Source organism: Mesoplodon bidens, assembly GCF_964165515.1.
Source record: "Mesoplodon bidens genome assembly, chromosome: 1".
Classification (NCBI taxonomy): domain Eukaryota; kingdom Metazoa; phylum Chordata; class Mammalia; order Artiodactyla; family Ziphiidae; genus Mesoplodon; species Mesoplodon bidens.
The window spans coordinates 136,941,796-136,967,652 of NC_138176.1; the positions used below are offsets into that span (position 1 = coordinate 136,941,796).

Consider the following 25,857-nt stretch of genomic DNA (forward strand, 5'->3'; position numbering starts at 1 on the left):
ATCATGTCATCTGCAAACAGTGACAGTTTAACTTCTTCTTTTCCAGTTTGGGTTCCTTCTATTTCTTCTTCTCTGATTGCCATAGCTAGGACTTCCAAAACTATGTTGAATAAAAGTGGCAAGGGGGGACATCATCCTTGTCTTGTTTCTGATCTTAGAGGGAATGCTTTTAACCATTGGGTATCATGTTAGCTGTACGTTTGTCGTATATGGCCTTTATTATGTTGAGGCATGTTCCCCCTGTGCCCACTTTCTGGAGAGTTTTTGTCATAAATGGGTGTTGAACTTTGTCAAAAGCTTTTCCTGCATCTAGTGAGATCATATGGTGTTTTTTTTTTTTTGCGGTACGCGGGCCTCTCACTGTTGTGGCCTCTCCCGTTGCGGAGCACAGGCTCTGGACGCGCAGGCTCAGCGGCCATAGCTCACGGGCCCAGCCGCTCTGCGGCATGTGGGATCTTCCTGGACCGGGGCACAAACCCATGTCCCCTGCATCGGCAGGCAGACTCTCAACCACTGCGCCACCAGGGAAGCCCCTGATCATATGGTTTTGTTCTTCAGTTTGTTGATGTGGTGTATCACATTGATTGATTTGTGCATACTGAAAAATCCTTGCTTCCCTGGGATAAATCCCACTTGATCATGGTGTATGATCCTTTTAATGTATTGCTGGATTCAGATTGCTAGTACTTTGTTGAGGATTCTTGCATCTATGTCCATCAGTGATATTGGCCTGTAATTTCCTTTTTTTGTGGTGTCTTTGTCTGGTTTTGGTATCAGGGTGATGGTGGCCTCATAGAGTGTGAGAGTTTTCCTTCCTCTGCAGTTTTTTTGGAACAGTTTCAGAAGGATAGGTGTTAGCTCTTCTGTAAATGTTTGATAGAATTCACCCGTGAAGCCATCTGGTCCTGGACTTTTGTTTGTTGGGAGTTTTTACTCACAGTTTCAACTTCAATACTTGTGATTGGTCTGTCCATTTTTTCTGTTTCTTCCTGGTTCAGTCTTGGGAGATCGTACCTTCTAAGAATTTGTCATTTCTTCCAGGTTGTTTGTTTTATTGGCATACAGTTGCTTGTAGTAGTCTCTTATGATTCTTCTTATTTCTGTAGTGTCAGGTGTAACTTCTCCTTTTTCATTTCTAATTTTATTGATTTCAGTCCTCTCCCTTTTATTTCTTAATGAGTCTAGCCAAAGGTTTATCAATTTTGTTTATCTTTTCAAAGAATTAGCTTTTAGTTTCATTGATCTTTGCTGTTGTTATCTTTGTCTCTGTTTCATTTATTTCTGCTCTGGTCTGTATGATTTCTTTCCTTCTACTAACTTTAGGTTTTGTTTGTTCTTTCTGTCTTTGCTTTAGATGTAAAGTTAGGTTGTTTATTTGAGACTTTTCTTGTTTCCTGGGGTAAGATTGTATTGCTATAAACCTCCCTCTTAGAACTGCTTTTGCTGCATTGCATAGGTTTTGGATAATTGTGCTTTCATTTTCATTTGTCTCTAGCTATTTTTTGATTTCCTTTTTGATTTCTTCAGTAATCCATTGGTTGTTTAGTAGCATATTGTTTAGTAGCCTCCACGTGTTTGTGTTTTTTTACAGTTTATACTACAAAGCCATAGTCATCAAAACAGTATGGTACTGGCACAAAAATAGAAATATAGATCAATGGAACAGGATAGAAAGCCCAGAAATAAACCCATGGACCTCTGGTCAATTAATCTCTCACAGAGAAGGCAAGACTATACAATGGAGGGAAGACAAGTCTCTTCAATAAATGGTGCTGTGAAAACTGGACAGCTACATGTAAAAAAAATGAAATTAGAACATTCTCTAATACCATACACAAAAATAAACTCAAAATGGATTAAAGACCTAAATGTGAGACTGGACACTATAAAACTCTTAGAGGAAAACATAGGCAGAACACTCTCTGACATAAATCACAGCAATATCTTTTTCAGTCCATCTCCCAGAGTAATGGAAATAAAAACAAACAAATGGGACCTAATTAAACTCAAAAGCTTTTGCACCACGAAGAAAACCATAAACAAAACGAAAAGATAACCCACAGAATGGGAGAAAATATTTGCAAATAGTGTGACTGACAAGGGATTAGTTTCCAAAGTTTACAAACAGGTTTTGCAGCTCAGTATCAAAAAAAAACAATGCAATCAAAAACTGGGCAGAAGACCTAAATAGACATTTCTCCATAGAAGACATACAGACGACCAGGAGGCACATGAAAAGATGTTCAACATTGTTAATGCACATCCAAACTACAATGAGATACCATCTCACACCAGTCAAAATGGCTATCATCAAAAAATTCACAAACAGAAAATGCTGGAGAGTGTGTGGAGAGAAGGGAACCCTCCTACACTGTTGGTGGCAATGTAAATTGGTGCGGTCACTATGGAGGACAGTATGGCGGTTCCTTAAGAAACTAAAAATAGAGCTACCATATGATCATGCAATCCCACTCCTGGGCATAATACCTGGAGGAAAACATGGTCTGAAAGGATACATGTACCCCAATGTTCATTGCAATGCTGTTTACAATAGCCAAGACATGGAAGCAACCTAAGTGTCCATCAACAGATGAATGGATAAAGAAGAAGTGGTATATATATATAATGGAATATTACTCAGCCATTAAAAAGAATGAAATAATGACATTTGCAGCAACATGGATGGACCTAGAGATTGTTGTACTGAGTGAAGTAAGTCAGAGAAAGAAAAATATCGTGTGATATTGTTTATATGTGGAATCTAAAAAAAAATTATACAAATGAACTTACTTACAAAATAGGAACAGACTCACAGACTTAGAGAATGAACTTATGGTTACCAGGGGGGAAGTAGAGGGGAGAGGGATAGTTGGGGAATTTGGAATTGACATGTACACACTGCTATATTTAAAATGGATAACCAACAAGGACCTACTGTGTAGCACAAGGAACTCTGCTCAATATTCTGTAACAACCTAATTGGGAAAAAAATTTGAAAAAGAATAGATACATATATATGTATAACTGAATCACTTTGTTGTACACCTGAAACTAACGCAACATTGTTAATCAACTATACTCCAATATAAAATAAAAAGTAAAAAAAAAAAAAAGAAAACGGTGTCATTGAGGAAAGCAAGAAATTCCTTTTAGGAATTCACACTCTGGGGGACAAACTTTGATGGATTGCTTCTGTCTCTTCTTTGGCTCCAGTCAGATAAATTCTTCTCCCTTCCTCATCTCCTCTGCATTCACCCCAAAGAGGCCATGTTTCTCATGGCTCTGCGTAACTGGGTAACGTACTACCTTGGGTTTGCTTTGTCTCCTTATATGTCTTTCTTCCCTTTCACTTATTCATATCCAGGCATTGAACCCTCCCTTTCCAAAGTGTCAGTTCGTCCCTATGCCTCAGGCTCTCTTTTTGAGGTGTAACAGTGGCTTCCAAATTTCTTTGACCACAGCCTATAGTAAGAAATATGTTTTATGTTGTGACCCAGTACCCACACACTCAATAAACACATACCTGAAACAACAGTTTCAGGAAATATCCTAACCATTACTAGGTGTCCTGTACTTTGACTTTTTTTTCTATTTCATTTCATTTTTAAAAATGCTTGTTATAACCCCTGTATTGCTGGACCAAAGTGTAGGAACATTTATAATTTTGTTAATATATTGATATATTGTCCTCCATAAGTCAGCACCTATTTCTACTCCCACCAGCAGTGCATGAGAGTAATGCCAAAACTGATATTATAAATGCTTTGAAAATTCTGCCTTTAGAGTATGTGACTCATCAATGTCCTCAAACTTGTTCCACTCTTGTCTTGCCTGGGGATAGAGTATCTTGTGCATTAACTCAGCTCCTTTTTCAGTGGTAGTGGGAGAGCAAAAAAGAAGCCTGTGGGTTAGTTGAACACTTTAGGATCCCATCCTGATTTATTTATAATGTTTTGATTGTATCTCTTTGGATAGCTTTTTTGTGGTTGTTCTAGGTACTTTATGTATAGGTAACTTATTACAGCCTACTGGTTAACTCCCTTTACCCACCCCCTCCATTTCTAATGTGATTGCCTTTTATATTTTCTCTCTATATATTGAGAACCGTATCACACAGTGTTAATAATTTTTGTTTAAATCATCAAAAATAATATAGAAGACTTAGGAGAAGAAAAAGGCTATTGTATCTACGCATATTCTTCCTCTTTCCAGTTTTTCCCTCCTGATTTTCCAGTATTCCTTCTTTTATCATTTCCTTCCTGTTGAGAAGAACTTCCTATAGTCATTCCTTTTTTTAGGGCACGTCTACTGATGACAAATTCTCTTGGTTTTCTGTCATTTGTGGATATTTTAATCTCCCTCTCTTTCCTGAAGGATATTTTGTCTGGATATAGAATTCTGGGTTGGCAGTTCCTTTCTTTCAATACTTGAAGAATGCTTCTGGGCATCAAAAATATGAATAGAAATTGAAATACAGAATGTTTATTATGACCATAATGGTCTAAGTGTTAACAGAAAAACTTTTTTTGGAATTATAATTACTACGAGTATAACATAAATGTATTATTGATTTTATTATTAAACAATTACTAAATGTAAATGTATCTTTTCAGAGGGGACTTTTCTTTTCATGGAATTTATGTATCCATAGATGAATATTATGTATATATTAGAATGAGACTGGTTTCCTTGGAAATTAATAGTAAAAAGATGTTGGGTCACTAATAAGTGTGAAGTTTACAAAACACATTCTTTTGTTAAGCATATCATTTATAGTAGGATTTACAGTATATTCCTGCTAAACTAATCTATATGTAATATGTCCATATAGGAATGAAAAACAAGCAGAGAAATCGGTGGAATGTGACAGTGTAAAGACTTGTCCCAGTTTTTAAAAAAAATATGGATTTACTGTGTGCAGTATTCTTTTCATAAAAGTTAATAAAAATGTTTCTCCATAAATGTTCAAGAAAATATAAAACACTAACTTAACTTTGGTGTGTGTTACGTTTACTTGAAGATATGATGTTAACTGAAGTAAGGGGTCTTTTCATCTCTTTGAAATCATGTAAAATATCTTCATGTCACAGACACAAGACACAGGTGATTGATAGAATGTACTAATTTCTTTCTCATTTCTCTGAGAATGGTGAAAGTACAGATCTTGAATTCTAATTTAAGATGCTTTCCAGATCTTGAGTTCTAAATAATTCTATATAAATTATGTAAGGAGTGTGGCCACAAGCTTTTAACCCGGATGAACTAAGTTCTAGCTGTCTTCAATATTTATCATCACTGTTTTCATTGGATTCTCTCTCAGGTGAGCTTCTTAATCAGAAGGTTTTTTTAATTCTCACATCCTGAAGTTTTAACAGTGCGTTGGGGCCAGGCCAGAATATCTGCTTTTTAATGTCATGTATTGTTCTTAACAGAGGTGTATGGGACAGGGAAAAACAAGACCACCTTGGATATATGGTACTTCTATTAGAGGATACTCCCTTGATATCAATATTTAAAATTATTCCTTTGGTGTTCTGGATGTTTCTACAGGGAAATACATTGTAGTGAATTTTAGATGTGTAAGAGATACATCCTTCTCTTGTGAACTGGAAGAAGGAAGATATAAAATACACTGTAGGAAAGGAGAAAGCAGTATGATGCTCTGACCTTGATATTAGTTCTAGTAGCTGGTTGGTAATTATAGACATGAGGGATTTGGAAACTGATTCCCTAAAACCATCTGGTCCCTAGTGTGAAGACTGCTGGATTAAGGTATAATCTTTCTTCACTAGATTATAGTCTTGAATCCTCTACTGTGTAATATTCATCTGCTTTTTATCTTTATAACTGTTTTGAGTCCCTTAAGGACCTTCATCACTGTGGGCTGATTACCGGTACTTTGCTGTGCTATCTTTTCTCTTTTTCATTCTTCACGAGTGTGTTCCTCAGTGGAACAGATTTCTTTTTTTAATTGTTATACTTGACATACAACATTAGTTTCAGGTATACAACATGGTGATGAGATATTTTTATACGTTACGAAATAATCAGAACAAGTCCACTTACCTTCTGTCACTATACAAAGTTGTTACTGTATTACTGACTGTATTCCCATTACATTCCCTTGACTTAGTTTATAGCTGGAAGTTTTATACCACTTAATCCCCTTCACCTGTTTCATCCATCGTTCTCTTCTCCCAGCAGTTTGTGCTCTCTATCTGAGTCTTTTTCTGTTCTGTTTCATTTGTTTATTTTTCTTGTTTTTTGGATTCCTCATATGAGTGAAATAATTCAGTATTGGTATTATTATTATTATTATTATTTTTAACATCTTTATTGCAGTATAATTGCTCCACAATGGTACGTTACTTTCTGCCCCATAACAAAGTGAATCAGCTATACATATACATATATCCCCACATCTCTTCCCTCCTGCGTCTCGCTCCCACCCTCCCCATCCCACCCCTCTAGGTGGTCACAAAGCATCGAGCTGATCTCCCTGTGCTATGTGCTGCTTCCCACTAGCTATCTATTTTGGTAGTGTATATATGTCCATGCTACTCTCTCACTTCGTCCTAGCTTACCCTTTCCACTCCCTGTGTCCTCAAGTCCATTCTCTACATCTGCGTCTTTATTCTTGTCCTGCCCCTAGGTTCTTCTTAACCATTTTTTTTTCTTTTTGTCTGACTTACTTCACTTAGCATGATATCCTCAAGGTCCATCCACGTTGTTGTAAATGGCAGGATTTAATTCTTTTTTATGGTAGAGTATGATTCGTGTGTGTGTGTGTGTGTGTGTGTGTGTGTGTGTTTTGTGTATACACCACATCTTTGTTATCTGTTTATCTATTGAAGGACACTTAGGTTGCTTCTGTATCTTGGGTATTGTAAATAATGCTGCAGTGAACATAGGGATACATACATCTTTTCAAATTAGTGTTTTTGTTTTCTTTGGATAGATACCCAGAAGTGGAATTGCTGGATCATATTGTAGTTCTATTTTCAGTTTTTGGAGGAACCTCTATACTGTTTTCCATAATGGCTGCACCAATTTACATTCCCACCAACAGTGCATGAGGGTTCCCTTTTTTTTTTTGTGGTACGCGGGCCTCTCACTGTTGTGGCCTCTCCCGTTGCGGAGCACAGGCTCTGGATGTGCAGGTTCAACGGCCATGGCTCATGGGCCCAGCCGCTCCGTGGCATGTGGGATCCTCCTGGACCGGGGCACGAACCCATGTCCCCTGCATCGGCAGGCGCACTCTCAACCACTGCGCCACCAGGGAAGCCCGAGGGTTCCCTTTTTTAGTGGAGCAGTTTTTTATTCTTCCTCTTCCTCCTTTAACATGTATATATATTTTTTATTCACAGTCCACTCCCCTCAGGTTTCAATTTTCCTCTGTGCATCAGATTTTGTCTGTATGGTTGTTGATTCTTCATTCATTCAAAAAACTTAGGATATATTACAAAAACATAATTGCCAATTGTATTTCAATGACTAAAACTCCATGAGGGCAGGAATTTGGTGTGTTTTTCCCCTAATCATTGGGTATGTTAGAACCTATCATAGCAAGTGAATGAATGAGCACAAAACAAAATTTCCACCTCTTTCCCTAACAGAGAAATAACCAAAGTAATGTTGTAAAGTCTTTTGCTTTTGTTAATTAATCTTTAAAATAGTACTTTTCTGATTTAACGGTAATTAAAATGCTTTTAATATTGTGGTAAGAAGTATCATTAACATTTCTGATAATTTTAATTGTTAATAAAAATTAATGACCATGATTGGGCTATTTCATAAAACTATACTGGAAATAAAGGCTTATTAAAGCACCTACCTCATAGGGATGTTGTGAGGATTGAATTAGTTAATACATGTAAAGCACTTAGAACTGGACTTCACACATAGTAAAATGCTTGGCAACTATTAATTTGTAACTAAGAATGGTGCTGAAACTGACTTCTTCCCCATCATTTTGCAGGAGGGCCCCTGATGGTCAGTTGATCAATTCATCCATTCATAGGGAGGCTGGCAGTTTTCCCTCAGGCCTTTGCAAAAGCCCCCTGAAAGGATCAACCTCCACAGGACTTTGACTCACCTTCCTTCCCAGGGGTCAACCTCTAAGACCCTTGAGGCTAGGGGGCTGGGAAGAACTTCAGAATGGCTAATATATTGCAGTCAAGTGGTGAGAGTTTAAAATGGTCTCTGCCTGTTAGCCCTGTGTGACTGAGTGACGCAGGGCAAATTGCTGCACTTCTTACTTTCCTGCCTTGTGCATCTCATCTCAGAGAATGACCTTCTCATCCCTTTTCTTAACTCTGAGCAGCCATACTAGATTTCTTTTACTTGCACACAAATGCTATATCCTCTCCTACATCTGGCCCTTTGAACATGCCATTCCCTTCTAATGAAACATGTTCTTTCTCTCCCCTCCCCTCTTGCTTTATTTGGTCAGACCCTACTCATGCTTGCATTAATTGCCTCTTTTTTAGGAAACCTTTCCTAACCAGTTCACACTAGCCTGGTTTGTATCTCTGCCGTGCTTTCCCTTCACACCATCATGATTCTTAAAGCCTTTCATCCCATTTGGAGTTGGCCTACAGACTGAGCTCCCGGAGGAATTGATGGAATCTGACATGTTCATTGCTGCATCCCCTATTCCTGGCACATAGGAAGCCCCAATTAATGCTGTATATGTGGATGGGAAAAAATACTGGCGGTATTGTTACTTAGAATTTGGTTAACATTATTTCCACAGCTGCCCTTGTTTTACAGATTTTGTTTTTTGTTTTTTGTTTTTCCTGTAAAGCTGCTGAAACTTAGAAGCTGATTTTGTCACAGTGTAAGATGCCTTTGGAAAATTCTGCATTCCTCTTAGATGAATCTTTACAACTTGGTGAGTTTCACTAGATATATTCAGTCTTCATTTTAAGCTCAGAAGTATGCCTTCTCTTTTTCTTTTTTCTCTTTTCCCTTTCCTTTTCCTTTTCCTTTTCCTCCCCTCCCCTCCCCTCTCCTCCCCTTCCCTTCCTTCCTTCCTTTTCTGTCATAATTATTGGGTACAGTGAGGTTTCCAATCTCCTGGCAAGGCACATAGGACAGAGTATTATAAAAATATTTAGGACATGATCTGCTACCTTCTTTGATAGTTTTTATTTATCTTTAGATTTTTTATTCTTCAGAGGAATGAAACGTTATTTATTAGTAAGGTAATTGATATCCAGATGTATTTTCTTTCAGCAATTCTTGAAATTTTTCAAAGTTACTACCTGAAAGTAAGAATTATAACTTGTCTTTTTTTGAGAGAAAGGTGATTTGCAAATGACTGAAAAGTAGAATAAGAATTATTTCCTGTCAGGTTTTAGGTTTAGAGATAAAGAAGCAGTTGACTGAGGTACAGAAGGGCCAGTCACCTACTGCATCTCTGCCTTAAAGCAAGTCTCTCCCTCAGGGGTCTGCACACCACCAAATCCAGCTTGCTGCCTGTTGTTGTATGACCCGTGAACTAAGAATAGTGTTTACATTTTTAAATGGTTGGGGGAAAAAAATCCTGGAAGCAGAATACTATTTTATGATATGTGAAAATTATATGAAATTCAGATTTTAGTATCTGTGAATAAAGCTTTATTGGAATACAGCCATTCTTATTTTTTACATATTGTGTATGGCTGTTTTCAAGCTATAGTGGCAGAGTTAGGTAGTTGCATCAGAGATGTTAGGGCCCAGAAAGCCAAAAACATTTACTTTGTGACCCTTTACAGAATAAGTTAGCTGACCCCTGCTCTACCTGGGTAGAGAAGTATCTATAGATTGAGTGCGAAGTAAGGGATGAGTGGGGGAAAATTAGAAGGGAGGTAAGAGTTGATACCAGCTCTCAGTGACTGACTTACACTTTTTTCGTGTCCTGGAAAGCATAATCCATATTCTTATTAGACTGACCTGTGTTACTGTTTTAAAATAGAAAATAAGAGAAGTTGATTCTCCTATTACTTTTCTTCTAAAATGAATGGACATTTGTAGAAAGAAAATTAGTATAGTACTTTCAGTTTTTTACCAGGTTTTAGTGTTACCATAATAACTTAAGCAGACTATCCTCTAAATTATGAAGGATTAAAAGGAGCAGGTATCAAGCACACTAAAATAGTAGCTCATACTGCTTTGCTTAGCGATGACCTCACAGGAAACAGCAGTGATGAAAATTAAGCCATAAATGAAAGTTCAACTAAGTTATGTTATTTAGGGTTGGTAAATTTCGTGCCAGCCGCCGTGGTCATACGATTAACCCAAATTAATAGAAAAATTGGTGAAAAATGTGTTAAAGAATAATAAAAAATAAAGTTAAATTCTAGCTAAGCCTTAAAAAGCTATAGCTATTTAAAAATGAACTACAAAAGTGACTTTAACAGTTACTGATCACATGACAGCTAAGACCCCAAATGGGACTAGATACCCCACTATGCTTAGCCCTACATGCAAATAACTATCACAACAAAATTATTCGCCGGAGTACTACTAGCAATAGCTTAAAACTCAAGGGACTTGATGGTGCTTCATTCCCCTCTAGAGGAGTGTGTTTTCTCTATAATCAATAAACCCTGATAAACCTCACCAACATTTGCTAATTCAGTCTGTATACCGCCATCTTCAGCAAACTCTAAAAAGGAATAACAGTAAGCATAATTATTATACATAAAAACATTAGGTCAAGGTGTAACTTATGGGATGGGAAAAAATGGGCTACATTTTCTATTTCAAGAACGTATTTCTTATTATACAAAAGTTTTGATGAAACTAAAAACCAAAGGAGAATTTAGTAGTAAATTAAGAATAGAGTGCTTAGTTGAGTCAGGCCGTGAAGCACGCACACTCCGCCCATCACCCTTCTCAAGTATTAATAACTCTTATAACTTCTTAGCAAGTACCAAACATATGAGAGGAGATAAAGTCGTAACAAGGGAAGCATACTGGAAACTGTGCTTGGATAAATCAAAGTATAGCTTAAACAAAAGCACCTAGTTTACACTCAGAAGATTTCATAGTGTATGGATACTTTGAACTAAATCTAGCCCAAACCTCCCACAAATTCAACTATTATAAGCAGATTAAATAAATCATTCACCCAAGAATTTAAAGTACAGGAGATAGAAATTAAAAACTTTTTGGCAGTATAGAGAAAGTATCATAAGGGCATGATGCAAGAAGCATTAAAAGTAATAAAAAGTAAAGCTTTCCCCTTTTACCTTTTGTATAATGATTTAACTGAAATTTTTAACAAAGAGAACTTAAGTTAAATACCCCAAAGCCAGACGAGCTACTTATGTACAGTTTATTAGAACGAACTCATCTACATGGCAAACTTGTGAGAAGATTTATAAGTAGAGGTGACAAGCATAACGAGCCTGTTGATAGCTGGTTGTCCAGGAAAAGGATCTTAGTTCAACTTTAAAAACTATTCAAAAAATCATAAATTTTAATGTATTTTTAAATACTAATCTAAAAAGTTGCAGCTTTTTAGAAACAGGATACAACCTTATCTAGAGAGTAAAAATAACACCATGGTTGGCTTAAAAGCAGCCATCAATTAAGGAAGCGTTCAAGTTCAACAACACATTTACCTTAATACCAGCAATAAGTAAGTCAACTCCTAGTTTAATACTGGACTAATCAATTAATAGAAGCAATAATGTTAATATGAGTAACAAGAAATATTTGTCCTTGCATACGCTTATATAAGTAATAGATATCACTGATAGTTAACAACAAATAAACCTAAGTCAGTGTTAGATTATTTATTAAAATTACTGTTAACCTGACACAGGTATGCACCTAAGGAAAGATTAAAAAGAGTAAAAGGAACTCGGCAAATACAAATCTTGCCTGTTTACAGAAAACATCACCTCTAGCGTAACTAGTATTACAGGCACTGCTTGCCCAGTGACATCTGTCACATGGCCACGGTATCCTGGCCATGCAAAGGTAGCATAATCATTTGTTCTCGAATAAGGACTTGTATGAATGGCCACATGAGGTTTTTACTGTCTTTTACTTTTAATCAGTGAAATTGACAAAATAAGATAAGACCCTATGGAGCTTTAATAACCACCCCCCCCAAAAAAGGAACTAAACCATCAAGGGATAACAAAACTTTTATATGGGTTAACAGTTTTGATTGGGGTGACCTCGGAGAACAAAAAAGCCTCTGAATGATTAAAACTTAGACCAACTAGTCAAAATATCTTCACTTATTGATCCAAAAAATTGATCAATGGAGCAAGTTATGCTAGGGATAATAGCGCAGTCCTATTCTGGAGTTCATGTACAGTAGGGTTTAGGACCGCGATGTTGGATCAGGACATCCCAATGGTGTAACTGCTATTAAAGTTTAGTTTGTTCAACAATTAAAGTCCTATGTGATATGAGTTCACACCAGAGTAACCCAGGTCAGTTTCTATCTATTACATATTCCTCCCAGTATAAAAAGACAAGAGGAATGAGGTCTACTTTACAAAAGCACCTTAAAACTAATTAATGATATAATCTTAATTCATTAAAACACCCTGCCTGAGAACAGGGTTTGTTAGGGTGGCAGAGCCCAGTAATTATGTAAAACTTAAACATTTATTATCAGCTGTTCAACTCCTCTCCCTAACAAAATGTTTATAATTAACATTCTAACACTTATTGTCCCAATTCTTCTAGCTGTGGCATTCCTCACACTAATGAACGAAAAGTATTAGGGTATATACAACTTCAAAAAGGACCAAACTTCGTTGGACCATATGGCCTATTACAGCCTATCGCCGACGAAGTTAAATTACTTATTAAAGAACCACAGTGACCGGCCACATCTTCTGTTTCCACATTTATTATCACATCCATTCTAAAAGTATCTAATAGTATATAACTTTTGTACAGTTTCTGTTTTTTTCTGTGTATGGAGATTACCTGTTATTTTTTAAGTGAAAGTACTAGTACATTACTTGGAAACTAGTCAGTGACTGACTCAGTGGAACAAGGCTAGTACCTACATTGGGGATGACGGTACATGTCCCTTTTGGAGTCAATGGATAGATTGGAGGATACTCTTAAGGAGCTCTTTTGCAGTCTGACAGAGGCAAGTTAAGTCCTCTGCTAGGAGATTAAAAATCACGATTTCAGGATCTACCTTTCTTGTTCCTCTAGAACATTTCATAGTTTTGTCTTTGGACACCTTTTTCACACTGCATCATAGTTGCTTCCTTTTCAAAACAGGAAAACATAATACTTTTCCTGTCTGAAAAAAGGAATCTTAGGTTTGCTAAATTATAAGTTTCTTAAGGGTAGGTACCATGACTGTTTTTTTTATCTGTTGGATCCCCCTGTAGCTATCATAGGTCGGGCACATAGTTGGCACACAGTCAATGTTTTTTGAGTGAAAGAACAAGATCTCTCGTATCTCAAATGGCTATTATATCTATGCATGATCACAATAATTCCAGTTCATTTAAAGGTTTGCTTACTGGGATTGCATGTCTTTTTGTTAACTGTAGGAGAGAGAATTTTGATGAAAACAGTAATTTTTTCTGGATCCATTCCTTACAGATACCTATCAAATCATTGGCCAGATTTATTTCTCTAAGTTGATTATATATTGTAATTTTTTGACATCTTGAGGGACAGGATTTCGAAACCACTAATCCAAGAATTACCAATATCAAAGAAACCTAGAAACCTCCTCATTATAAAGCTTTAAAATGTATATATACTAAAGCCACTCTTGGATAGGAAGATTTTTGTATTCTCATCTTAGTCTTCTGAAACTTTTCCTAACTCTTCCATTGAATCTCTTTTTTTAATGAAACTTCCCTATATAGTTTGCTTAAGAACCCAAGTTTTAAAATCTTATCTTGCAGAGTACCTTGTAAACATGAGACAGTTTAAAAGGTATTTAGCTGAAAGAAAACTTCCAGATTAAAGGAGTCTAGGGAGATAAAATATTTAATCCAATACATGACTCAGAACTGGATCCTGTACTAGAGGAGCCCTAAAGGACTTTATTTGCTCTCTTAAAAAAATAGACGTTAATATTGTATAATTGTTAAATTTCCTGAAGTTAGTAACTATCCTATGGTTACTTAAGAGAATGTCTTTGTTCCCAGGGTGTACACATTTAAGTAATTGGGGATAAAAGGACATGATGTATGCAACTTACTCTCAAATGGTTCAGAAAATATGTTTATTGGTATATAAAGAAAATGATGCAAGTGTTAACAGTTGGCAAACTGGATAAATTATATGTAGAAGTTCTAATCCTAATATCATAGTTAAATATCTATTAGTACAACTTAGAACTTAAAAAAAACCTTAGGTATAGTTAATTAAATTTTCGTCTATCCTATACTTTTCTTTAATGTTCACTTTGGCTTGTTTCATTAAAAATCTATTAAGTTTTCCCTTAGCTCCATAAATATGCTTTGTCTGTTTTTAAAAGAGATCTGTTTTTATTGTCTTACATATTTTGAAGGAAATTCAAGAGTAAGGATCTGTTATAGAGTTTTTCAAACTGGTATAAAGAATTGCAGACCTTTTTTGAGCATTTACTTTGTGGTACACCTTATTTTCTAAGCGCTTTACATTTAATAATTCATTATATTTCACAACAACCTTATGCTTACACCTTGCCTTGATTTGCTTTTTTCAAGTTTAGCTAAAACTGAGCTTAGATGCTAAGCCTCAGAAGCTTTGAATTTTCTTCTTTTTTTCCAAATACAAATTGTGGGAACTGGTGACCTGGAACTTAATATAGAAAATTGATTATATTTACATTAAGAAAAAAATGTCATCTTCGAATTATCTAGTTTGTGAACATGAGATAGGTCTAACTTCAAGGTAAACTTTTGCCGTCATAATGTGGGAAGGATCCACATATCAAAACTATCAGTAATTATCCAGGAAAAAGTAAATAATAACTTTTAGTACCCAAGTAAGGGACAGATTGATGTAGAAACCTATTTCTACTAGACTTCAATTTCACCAAGTAAAATAACCAAAAAATTAAAAATAAAATATCAAGAGACTGATATAGTATTGCTAACTTTTAAAATGTTTTATATTGAATTAAAACATGCATATTGTACAGTGCATAAATACTGAGTGTCATTTTGATGAAATTTTATGAAGTCAGCACTCGTTTAACCAATACCAAGATCAAGATATAGAACATTTTCATCAATCCAGGAGCCTCCTTCATGCCCCCTGACAGTCATCACGCACTCCCAAAGGTAACTATTATTCTTGCTTGATTCACTATTCATTAGTGTTGTCTATTTTTGAACTTCTTTTGTCTTTTTATGATCAACATCTTGTTGATGTGAGTCATTCATATTGATTCATATAGCGGTAGCTCATCCTTTTTCATTGCTTTGTAATACTTCATTATATGTATATACCAAAATTCATCCATTGTACTGTTGATGAGCATTTGGTTTACTATCAGTTTTTGGCTGTTATGAACAATTCTGCTGTGAACATTCTTGAACATTTCTTTTGGCACATATGTATGCATTTCTGTTGGATAAATATCCAGTGGTGAAAATGCTGGGTCAGGGTATTTGGCTGTTTAGCTTTTGTAGATGCTCCTAATGGTTGAATCAGTTTACACTTCCACCAACAGTGTACATGAATTCTTGTTGCTCTTCATCCTCAATAACACTTGAAATTATTAGTGTTTCAAATTAATAACTCTTCTGCTGTATATGTAGTAAAATTTTATTGTAGTTTTAATTTGTTATTCCCTGATAACTTAAAAGGTTAGCACATGTTTATATGCTTACTGACCCTTTGGATATCCTCTTTTGAGAAATGCCTGTTCATGTTATTTGTCCATTTTTCTATTGTGTTGTCTGTCTTATGGATTTGCAGAAGTTCTTTATTTCTAGGATAAGTTTTTGTTGGATTAAGTATTGAAGATATCTCTTCTACTTCTTCACTCTTTTAGTAGTGTGTCTTAATTAAGATAATTTCTTAATTTTAATAAAGTGTATTTTATCAAAGTGTTCTTTTATGGTTAGTTTTTTGTGTTTTAAGGATTCTTTGTCTATCTCAAAGCCAAGAAGATACTGTGCTATGTTTTCCTCTATAAACTTGAGTGTTTTAACTTTCACATGTAGGTTTCTGCATGGTATGTGGTAGAATTCATGGTTTATTTTATTTTCCATTTGGAAATCCATTTGGTCCAGCATTATTTATTGAAAAGACTGTCCTTTCCTACTGTAATGCAGTAATAGTGCCTTTGCTGTAATGCAGGTGGCTTTATTTGTGGGTCTGTTTTTGGACTCTGTTTCTGTTCCATTGGTCTGTTGTTGTACCAGTGCCATACTCCTTTAGTTATTATAGCTTTAAGTTCTCCAACTTTTGTCCCTCAAAATTGCCTTGGTTCTTCTTGGTCCTTATGAATTTCAATAAAGATTTTACACTCAGTCTGTTAGTTTCCTAAATGAGTAAATAAATAACAAATTGCTGCTTAACATTAAGCAAGTTAAATATTATTTATTATTTCATATTATTATTGTCTAGTTTAATATTGAATCTGTAGATCAATTTGGATATATTAAATACCTTTCCATATTGAGACTTTCAATACGTTAAGACACAGTATATCTCCATGTATTTAGGTCTTTTAAAATTTCTCTCAGAAATATTTTGTGTGTAGAGGTCTTAGACATCTTTTATTAACTTTGAAAGGTAATGATATTGTGGTGTGTTTTTTTTTAAGTCCTTATAATTTGTACATTCATACTAGAGTATTTACAGATGACATGACATTTTGGGGATTTGCTTCAAATAATACAAAGGAGGATGGGAAGGAATGGGGAAGGGAAAGAATAGATGAAACAAGATTGACCATGATTTGATAATTGTTGAAAATGGGTGATGAATATATGGGTTAATAATTATTCTTTTTTACTTTTGTGTATGTTGGAAATTTTTCATAAAAATAGGTTCAAAAATATTTATAACAACTGAAGATTGAAACACAAATATATAAGAATTCAGAAGTTTATAATAATACTTTAAAAAAACCTCATTTCATTACTCTGTAAATCACTGGTAAATGAAAGAATCAACCATTTATTCTTCATTTTCTGTACAGATTTCATTCCAGGATAACCAAATAGTTAAGAGGGAAAGATTAGTGTTATAGAAAAATCACAGATAATAACAAATGCTGGGAGAATGATAGGATTAGAAACTCACCACAGTGCAATTTCTAATAGAATTATGATCTAGATAATGATCAGTCAATGACTACTAAAGCCTTTAGGTGAAAGTCTGTTGAGAAATGGATATAATACAATGAATAGGCCAAAATGGAGTATGCCTCTCTCTGACTGATTAGAACTAAATACTCTCAATAGAATACTAAAAGCAACTATCTAAAGACTTTGAAAGTTAATAATAAGGAAATCAAGAAGGAAAGTCATAACTTGAAGACTAGCCTGTATAATGGTGAATATACATTTTCTTCCTTTTCATGACCCAGCTTTGACCAAATGGTGGGCTGAATTAGGGAACTGCACAGTGGATGCAGCAGTTTAGAGAAACCCCTATTTCTAGCCAGAGGACAAGGAAAAGGAGTTCCCCTTTTTTCCCTCCCAAGCCTGCCCTGAGACCATCTCTGCCTATAAAGTTACATTGCCAGGTAGCACAATCCCTTTAAAACTCTGAGAGAAAATGATTTTTCTGGTCAGAGGATTTGGGAAAAAGACTCCTGGAAACTGGAGCATGCTGGGGAAATCTCACAGAGAAGAGAGCTGATGTGAGAGGAGACCCCCAGAGGTCCCACCTTACTTATGAGCTACACATGCATGTACAGACCCAAAGGAACACAGCAAAGACAGAGGACTGACCTACAATATAAACCACTTTTCAAATCCCAGACTTGCCTCTGAGCAGTGCATGCAGAGGATAAACCCAAGAAACATAGCAAAGACTTTGGAAACTGAGCTGACAGTGGTAGTGCCACGGCTAGAATGCAATATATAACTTGTAGTATAAACTTAAGCAAACGAATACCAATTCTCCAGAAGATGTTCATAGAATCTAGTTTCATAACCTAATATTCAGAATGCCTAGGATATAATCCAAAATTACTTGACATACAAAGAAACAGGAAATGTTGACTTTTTTAAGAGAAAAGACAATAAATAGATGCCAACCCGGAGATGATTCAGATGGTGGAATTATCAGAAAAAGACTTTAAAGCCGCTGTTATATTATATCCATGGCCCATGAGACAAAAGTGAACATTTTTGAAGTGAATAGAAAGATAGTTCTCCTCTGAAATAAAAACCATATAAAAGAATCAAGTGATAACTTCCGAACTGAAAAATATGATATATGCAATACAAATTTACCGCATGGGCTCAATAGCAGACTTGAAGGTATCTCAATAGAAATCTCAAATCGTATCTTCTGTATCAAGGGTATGTCTCTGTTCTGTAATACTTGTTAAGTCCAGGTTGTACCCTGTGAAGCCTGGTCATAGGCCTTCTGGCTGTGAATGAGCATGCCATATACATATCCTTTTTTATTCTTAATTACTCTTACTTGCATGCTGCAAATAAAATGTGTCTGTATCAAGGGAGTTCCATCTCCCTTGATACTCCACAGATTGAGATAGGATCTTGGCCTGTGATTTTCCCAGACCTTGTCATTTCAGGTAAGGATCAAGCAGTGAGTCAGTGTGTTAAAAAAAAAAAAATAGTCAACTAAGGAACTTAATATACTCATGTATTTTTATTCATTTGAAAACTTTGAAAGTACATAGGTATAGAAAAGTGGGAATGGACAGTATATATATAAATCATATATTGCAAAATCTTACAATTTAAACAGTGAATTTTATCTTAAATATAAATGTAGTTATAATAATTTTACTGAAGAAAAAATAGTTCTTGGTGGTAGTTTTCTGAATAATCTGTGGTTCAGAATGCATCTAAACGTATTTGAACTAGTTTTCAGATGGTTGTGAACTTGCTTGACCTACTTGGCTGCACAAAAGCAACCTGGCAGTTTACTCAAGTTTTAATAGGTCAAAACGACTGTCTTTTTTATGAAGTGATTACACTGTAAGAAGAGGAATATTCGTGGCCTTGAAAATTGACATTTTTTTGGTTGTATATGGATCTGGTGGCCTCATTGATGAGGTGTATGTCAAAACATTGTCATTATATTTATACATATTAATTGTAATTTATTAAATATTTCATGAGCTGACTCTAAACCTATTATTTTCATAATACTACTTAATCAAATTTCTTAACAGGTCCCTGTAGATTTATACCACTAATGAAATTCTGTACTTCTTTTGGGTTGATATAATTCACTCTCTTTTTCCGGAGATCCATCTCAGAAATTTACATACATTTGCCTTTTAAAAACAAAACATTCCGGATGAGGAAACTTGCTCAATCCTTTTAGGTAGCCTCATCCACCAGAGGACAGACAGCAGGAGTAAGAAGAACTACAGTCCTGGCAGCCTGTGGAACAAAAAGCACATTCACAGAAAGATAGACAAGATGAAAAGGCAGAGGGCTATGTACCAGATGAAGGAACAAGATAAAACCCCAGAAAAATAAACCAAATGAAGTGGAGGTAGGCAACCTTCCAGAAAAAGAATTCAGAATAATGATAGTGAAGATGATCCAAGACCTCGGAAAAAGAATGGAGGCAAAGATCGAGAAGATGCAAGAAGTGTTTAACAAAGACCTAGGAGAATGAAAGAACAAACAAATTGAGATGAACAATACAGTAACTGAAATGAAAACTACACTAGAAGGAATCAATAGCAGAATAACTGAGGTAGAAGAACGGATAAGTGACCTGGAAGACAGAATGGTGGAATTCACTGCCGTGGAACAGAATAAAGAAAAAAAGAATGAAAAGAAATGAAGACAGCCTAAGAGACCTCTGGGGCAACATTAAAAGCAACAACATTCGCATTATAGGGGTCCCAGAAGGAGAAGAGAGAGAGAAAGGACCCGAGAAAATATTTGAAGAGATTATAGTCGAAACTTCCCTAACATGGGAAAGGAAATAGCCACCCAAGTCCAGGAAGCGCAGAGAGTCCCATACAGGATAAACACAAGGAGAAATACACCGAGACACATACTAATCAAATTGGCAAAAATTAAAGACAAAGAAAAATTATTGAAAGCAGTGAGTGGAAAATGACAAATAACATACAAGGGAACTCCCATAGGTTAATGGCTGATTTCTCAGCAGAAACTCTACAAGCCACAAGGGAGTGGCATGACATATTTAAAGTGATGAAAGGGAAGAACCTACACCCAAGATTACTGTACCCGGCAAGGATCTCATTCAGATTCGACGGAGAAATCAAAAGCTTTACAGACAAGCAAAAGCTAAGAGAATTCAGCACCACCAAACCAGCTCTACAACAAATGCTAAGGAACTTCTCTAAGTAGGAAACACAAGAGAAGAAAACGACCTACAAAAACAAACCCAAAACAATTAAGAAACTGGTCATAGGAACATACATATCGATAATTAACTTAAATGTAAATGGATTAAATGCTTCAACCAAAAGACACAGGCTCACTGAATGGATACAAAAACAAGACCCATATATATGCTGTCTGCAAGAGACCCACTACAGACCTAGGGACACATACAGACTGAAAATGAGGGGATGGAGAAAGATATTCCATGCAAATGGAAATCAAAAGAAAGCTGGAGTAGCAATACTCATATCAGATAAAATAGACTTTAAAGTAAAGAATGTTACAAGAGACAAGTAAGCACACTACATAATGATCAAGGGATCAATCCAGGAAGAGGATATAACAATCATAAATATATATGCACCCAACATAGGAGCACCTCAATACATAAGGCAACTGCTAACAGCTCTAAAAGAGGAAATTGACAGTAACACAATAATGGTGGGGGACTTTAAAACCTCACTTACACCAATAGACAGATCATCCAAACAGAAAATTAATAAGGAAACACAAGCTTTAAATGACACAATAGACCAGATAGAATTAGTTGATATTTATAAGACATGCCATCCAAAAACAGCATATTACACTTTCTTCTCAAGTGCGCATGGAACATTCTCCAGGACAGATCACATCTTGGGTAACAAATCAAGCCTCAGTAGATTTAAGAAAATTGAAATCATATCAAGCATCTTTTCTGACCACAATGCTATGAGATTAGAAGTCAATTACAGGGAAGAAAACGTAAAAAACACAGACACATGGAAGCTAAACAGTACGTTACTAAATAACCAAGAGCTCACTGAAGAAGTCAGAGGAAATCAAAAAATACCTAGAGACAAATGACAATGAAAACATGACGATCCAAAGCCTATGGGATGCAGCAAAAGCAGTTCTAAGAGGGAAGTTTATAGCAATACAAACCTACCTCAAGAAACAAGAAAAATCTCAAATAAACAATCTGACTTTACACATAAAGGAATTAGAGAAAGAAGAACCCCCCCCCCCGAAGTCAGCAGAAGGAAAGAAATCATAAAGATCAGAGCAGAAATAAATGAAATAGAAACAAAGAAAACAATAGCAAAGATCAATAAAACTAAAAGCTGGTTCTTTGAGAAGATAAACAAAATTGATAAACCATTAGCCAGACTCATCAACAAAAAGAGGGAGAGGACTGAAATCAATAAAATTAGACATGAAAAAGGAGAAGTTACAACAGACACCGCAGAAATACAAAGCATCTTAAGAGACTGTTGCAAGCAATTCTGTGCCAATAAAATGGACAACCTGGAATAAATGGACAAATTCTTAGAAAGGTATAACCATCCAAGACTGAACCAGGAAGAAATAGAAAATATGAACAGACCATCACAAGTAATGAAATGGAAACTGTGATTAAAAATCTTCCAACAAACAAAAGTCCAGGACCAGATGGCTTCACAGGTGAATTCTATCAAACATTTAGAGAAGAGCTAACACCTATCCTTCGCAAACTCTTCCAAAAAATTGCAGAGGAAGGAACACTCCCGAACTCATTCTGTGAGGCCACCATCACCCTGATACTAAAACCAGACAAAGATACAAAAAAAAAAAAAAAAGAAAATTACAGACCAATATCACTGATGAATACAGATGCAAAAATCCTCAACAAAATACTAGCAAACAGAATCCAACAACACATTAAAAGGATCATACACCATGATCAAGTGGGATTTATCCCAAGGATGCAAGGATTCTTCAGTATATGCAGATCAATCAATGTGATACACCATATTAACAAATTGAAGAATAAAAACCATATGATCATCTCAATAGATGCAGAGAAAGCTTTTGACAAAACTCAACACCAATTTATGATAAAAGCTCTCCAGAAAGTGGGCATAGAGTGAACCTACCTCAACATAATAAAGGCCATATACGACTAACCCACAGCAAATGTCATTCTCAATGGTGAAAAACTGAAAGCATTTCCTCTAAGATCAGGTACAAGACAAGGATGTCCACTCTCACCACTATTATTCAACATAGTTTTGGAAGTCCTAGCCACGCCAATTAGAGAAGAAAAAGAAATAAAAGGAATACAAATTGGAAAAGAAGAAGTAAAACTGTCACTGTTTGCAGATGACATGAGTCTATACATAGAGAATCCTACAGGTGCCACCAGAAAACTACTAGAGCTAATCAATGAATTTGGTGAAGTTGCAGGGTACAAAATTAATGCACAGAAATCTCTTGCATTCCTATACACTAATGATGAAAAATCTGAAAGAGAAATTAAGGAAACACTCCCATTTACCACTGCAACAAAAAGAATAAAATACCTAGGAATAAACCTACCTAGGGAGCCAAAGACCTGTATGCAGAAACCTATAAGACACTGATGAAAGAAATGAAAGATACAAACAGCTGGAGAGATATATCATGTTCTTGGATTGGAAGAATCAACATTGTGGAAATGACTAAACTACACAAAGCAATCTACAGATTCATTGCAATGCCTATCAAATTACCAGTGGCATGTTTTACGGAACTAGAACAAAAAATCTTAAAATTTGTGTGGAAACACAAAAGACCCCAAATAGCCAAAGCCGTCTTGAGGGAAAAAAAATGGAGCTGGAGGAATCAGACTCCCAGACTTCAGACTATACTACAAAGCTACAATAATCAAGACAATATCCTACTGCCACTAAAACAGAAACATAGATCAGTGGAACAGGATAGAAAGCCCAGAGATAAACCCACTCACCTATGGTCAACTAATCTATGACAAAGGAATCAAGGATATACAGTGGAGAAAAGACAGTCTCTTCAATAAGTGGTGCTGGGAAAACTGGACAGCTACGTGTAAAAGAATGAAATTAGAACACTCCCTAACACCATACACAAAAATAAACTCAAAATGGATTAGAGACCTAAATGTAAGACCAGACACTATAAAACTCTTAGAGGAAAACATAGGAAGAACACTCTTTGACATAAATTACAGCAAGATCTTTTTTGATCCATCTACTAGAGTAATGGAAATAAAAACAAAAATAAACAAATGGAACCTAATGAAACTTAAAAACTTTTGCAAAGTAAAGGAAACTACAAACAAGACGAAAAGACAACCCTCAGAATGGGAGAAGATATTTGCAAATGAATCAACAGACAAAGAATTAATCTCCAAAATATATAAACAGCTCATGCAGCTCAGTATTAAAGAACCAAACAACCCAATCCAAAAATGGGCAGAAGGCCTAAGTAGACATTTCTCCAAAGAAGACATACAGATGGCCAAGAAACACATGAAAAGCTGCTCAACGTCACTAATTATTAGAGAAATGCAAATCAAAAGTACAATGAGGTATTACCTCACACCAGTTAGAATGGGCATCATCAGAAAATCTACAAACAACAAATGAATGTTGGAGAGGGTGTGGAGAAAAGGGAACCCTCTTGCACTGTTGGTCAGAATGTAAATTGTTACAGCCACTATGGAGAACAGTATGGAGGTTCCTTAGAAAACTAAAAATAGAATTACCATGTTACCCAGCAATCCCACTACTGGGCATATACCCAGAGAAAACCATAATTCAGAAAGACATATGCACCCTAATGTTCTTTGCAGCAGTATTTACAATAGCCAGGTCATGGAAGCAACCTAAGTGTCCATCGACAGACAAATGGATAAAGAAGATGTGGTACATGTGTACAATGGGATATTACTCAGCCATGAAAAGGAATGAAATTGGGTCATTTGTAGAGATGTGGATGAATCTAGAGACTCATACAGAGTGAAGTAAGTCAGAAAGAGAAAAACAAATATCGTATATTAATGCATATATGTGGATCGTAGAAAAATGGTACAGATGAACCAGTTTGCAGGGCAGAAATTGAAACACAGATGTAGAGAACAAACGTATGGACACCAGGGAGGTGAAAGCAACGGCGGGTAGGGTGGTGATGGGATGAACTGGGAGATTGGAATTGACATATATACTCTAATATGTATAAAATGGATAACCCATAAGAACCTGCTGTATAAAAAAAAATAAATTTTAAAAATTAGAAAAAAAACAAGAAATGACAAGAAAGTAATAATGCCAGAACAGAAAACAAGCTCTTCTCTGAAAACCAGAAGGGGCGCTTCTGTCTTCTCAATCCTGAAAAAGAAAATTAAAAAAATAAAGCATTCCACAAAGGCTGGGATTGATCAATCTTGTTTCAACATTTGTTTGATACTTATAAATTATGCCATTTTTGTATACAGTGTGTACATTAAATAATTGTCCGAAAAAGGAAAGTATGCTCTCATATTCATTTGGACGTTAAAACTTTTGCCATTCAGAAAAGCATCCATAGAGCCTGTTGCTTATAGCAATCAAGTTTGACCTTCAGTTGCAGTTGAACTCATGCAACTGGAATTCTCATCTACATTATTTTTCAATTCCCTTGAAGAAACATGAAAGGAAAAGATAGTTCAGATAGTTATGAACTTCTGAATGGTGATATAGTCTTTTATCTGTTGATAGATCAAATTATTTAACGTTTATCCCCAAAAGATACTTTGTGTTCACCAAAGAGATTTCTTGGGTCATGGGATGTGGTAGGCAAAATAATGGCCTTTCAAAGATGTCCATATCCTAAGTTGCCAGAAACTGTGACTATGTTAGGTTAAATGATCTTATAATGGGAAGATTGTCTTGGATTATCTGTGTGGGCCCATTGTAATCAGAAGGGTCTTAATAAGGGAAGAGGGAAGTAAAAGAGATGGCAACCTGAGGAGGACTTGGTCTGCTGCTGGATTTGAAGATTGAGGATGAGATCCATGAGCCAAGGAATGCAGGCAGCCTCTAGAAGCTTGTAAAGGCAGGGAAACAGATTTTTCTGTTCAAGTTTCCAGAAAGAAATGCAGCCCTGCTGGCACGTTGAGTTTAGCCTAGCAAGACCTGTGTTGGACTCTGACCTACAGAACTGGGAGATAATAAATTTGTGTTGTTTTCTTCCATTAAGGTTGTAGTAATTTGTTACAGCAGCCACAGGAAACTAATACATGGTACCTCTGTTTAGTTTTTCACTAACATGCATTTTACATGTTGATTAATTGAATCCTAATGTGAATGACAGTGTGATTTCCTGCAAAGATCAATTTTAGTTTAGTATATTAAGAAGTCATTTGTGTTGATAATATGGTGGACACTGATGGGCAGACCTTTGTGTACCAAGGGATCTTTATTTTCTACTTCACAGGAATGGTGACATGTTTAGTGTGGCCAGAGAACAAGGAGTATGTATACAGTGAAGGTGGAGTGGGAGATGAGGCTGGAGAGAGAGAATGAATCTAGAAAGGAAAATTGGGGTCTTATAATGTGGC

General features: G+C 35.8%; 1 protein-coding gene across 9 annotated transcripts in view; it reads left to right on the forward strand.

Annotated features, from left to right (window-relative positions):
• CLOCK (clock circadian regulator) overlaps positions 1-25,857 on the forward strand; it is a 133,574-nt gene that overhangs the window by 29,862 nt on the left and 77,855 nt on the right. For 7 of the 9 annotated variants that reach the window (XM_081227141.1, XM_081227147.1, XM_081227148.1 and 4 more), the window contains exon 1: positions 15,179-15,257. The gene's annotated coding sequence lies outside the window, so the exon portion shown is untranslated. Of the gene's footprint in view, positions 1-8,806; positions 8,894-15,178; positions 15,258-25,857 lie in introns of those variants that run through there. The other 2 variants (XM_081227145.1, XM_081227146.1) reach the window with 2 other exon arrangements.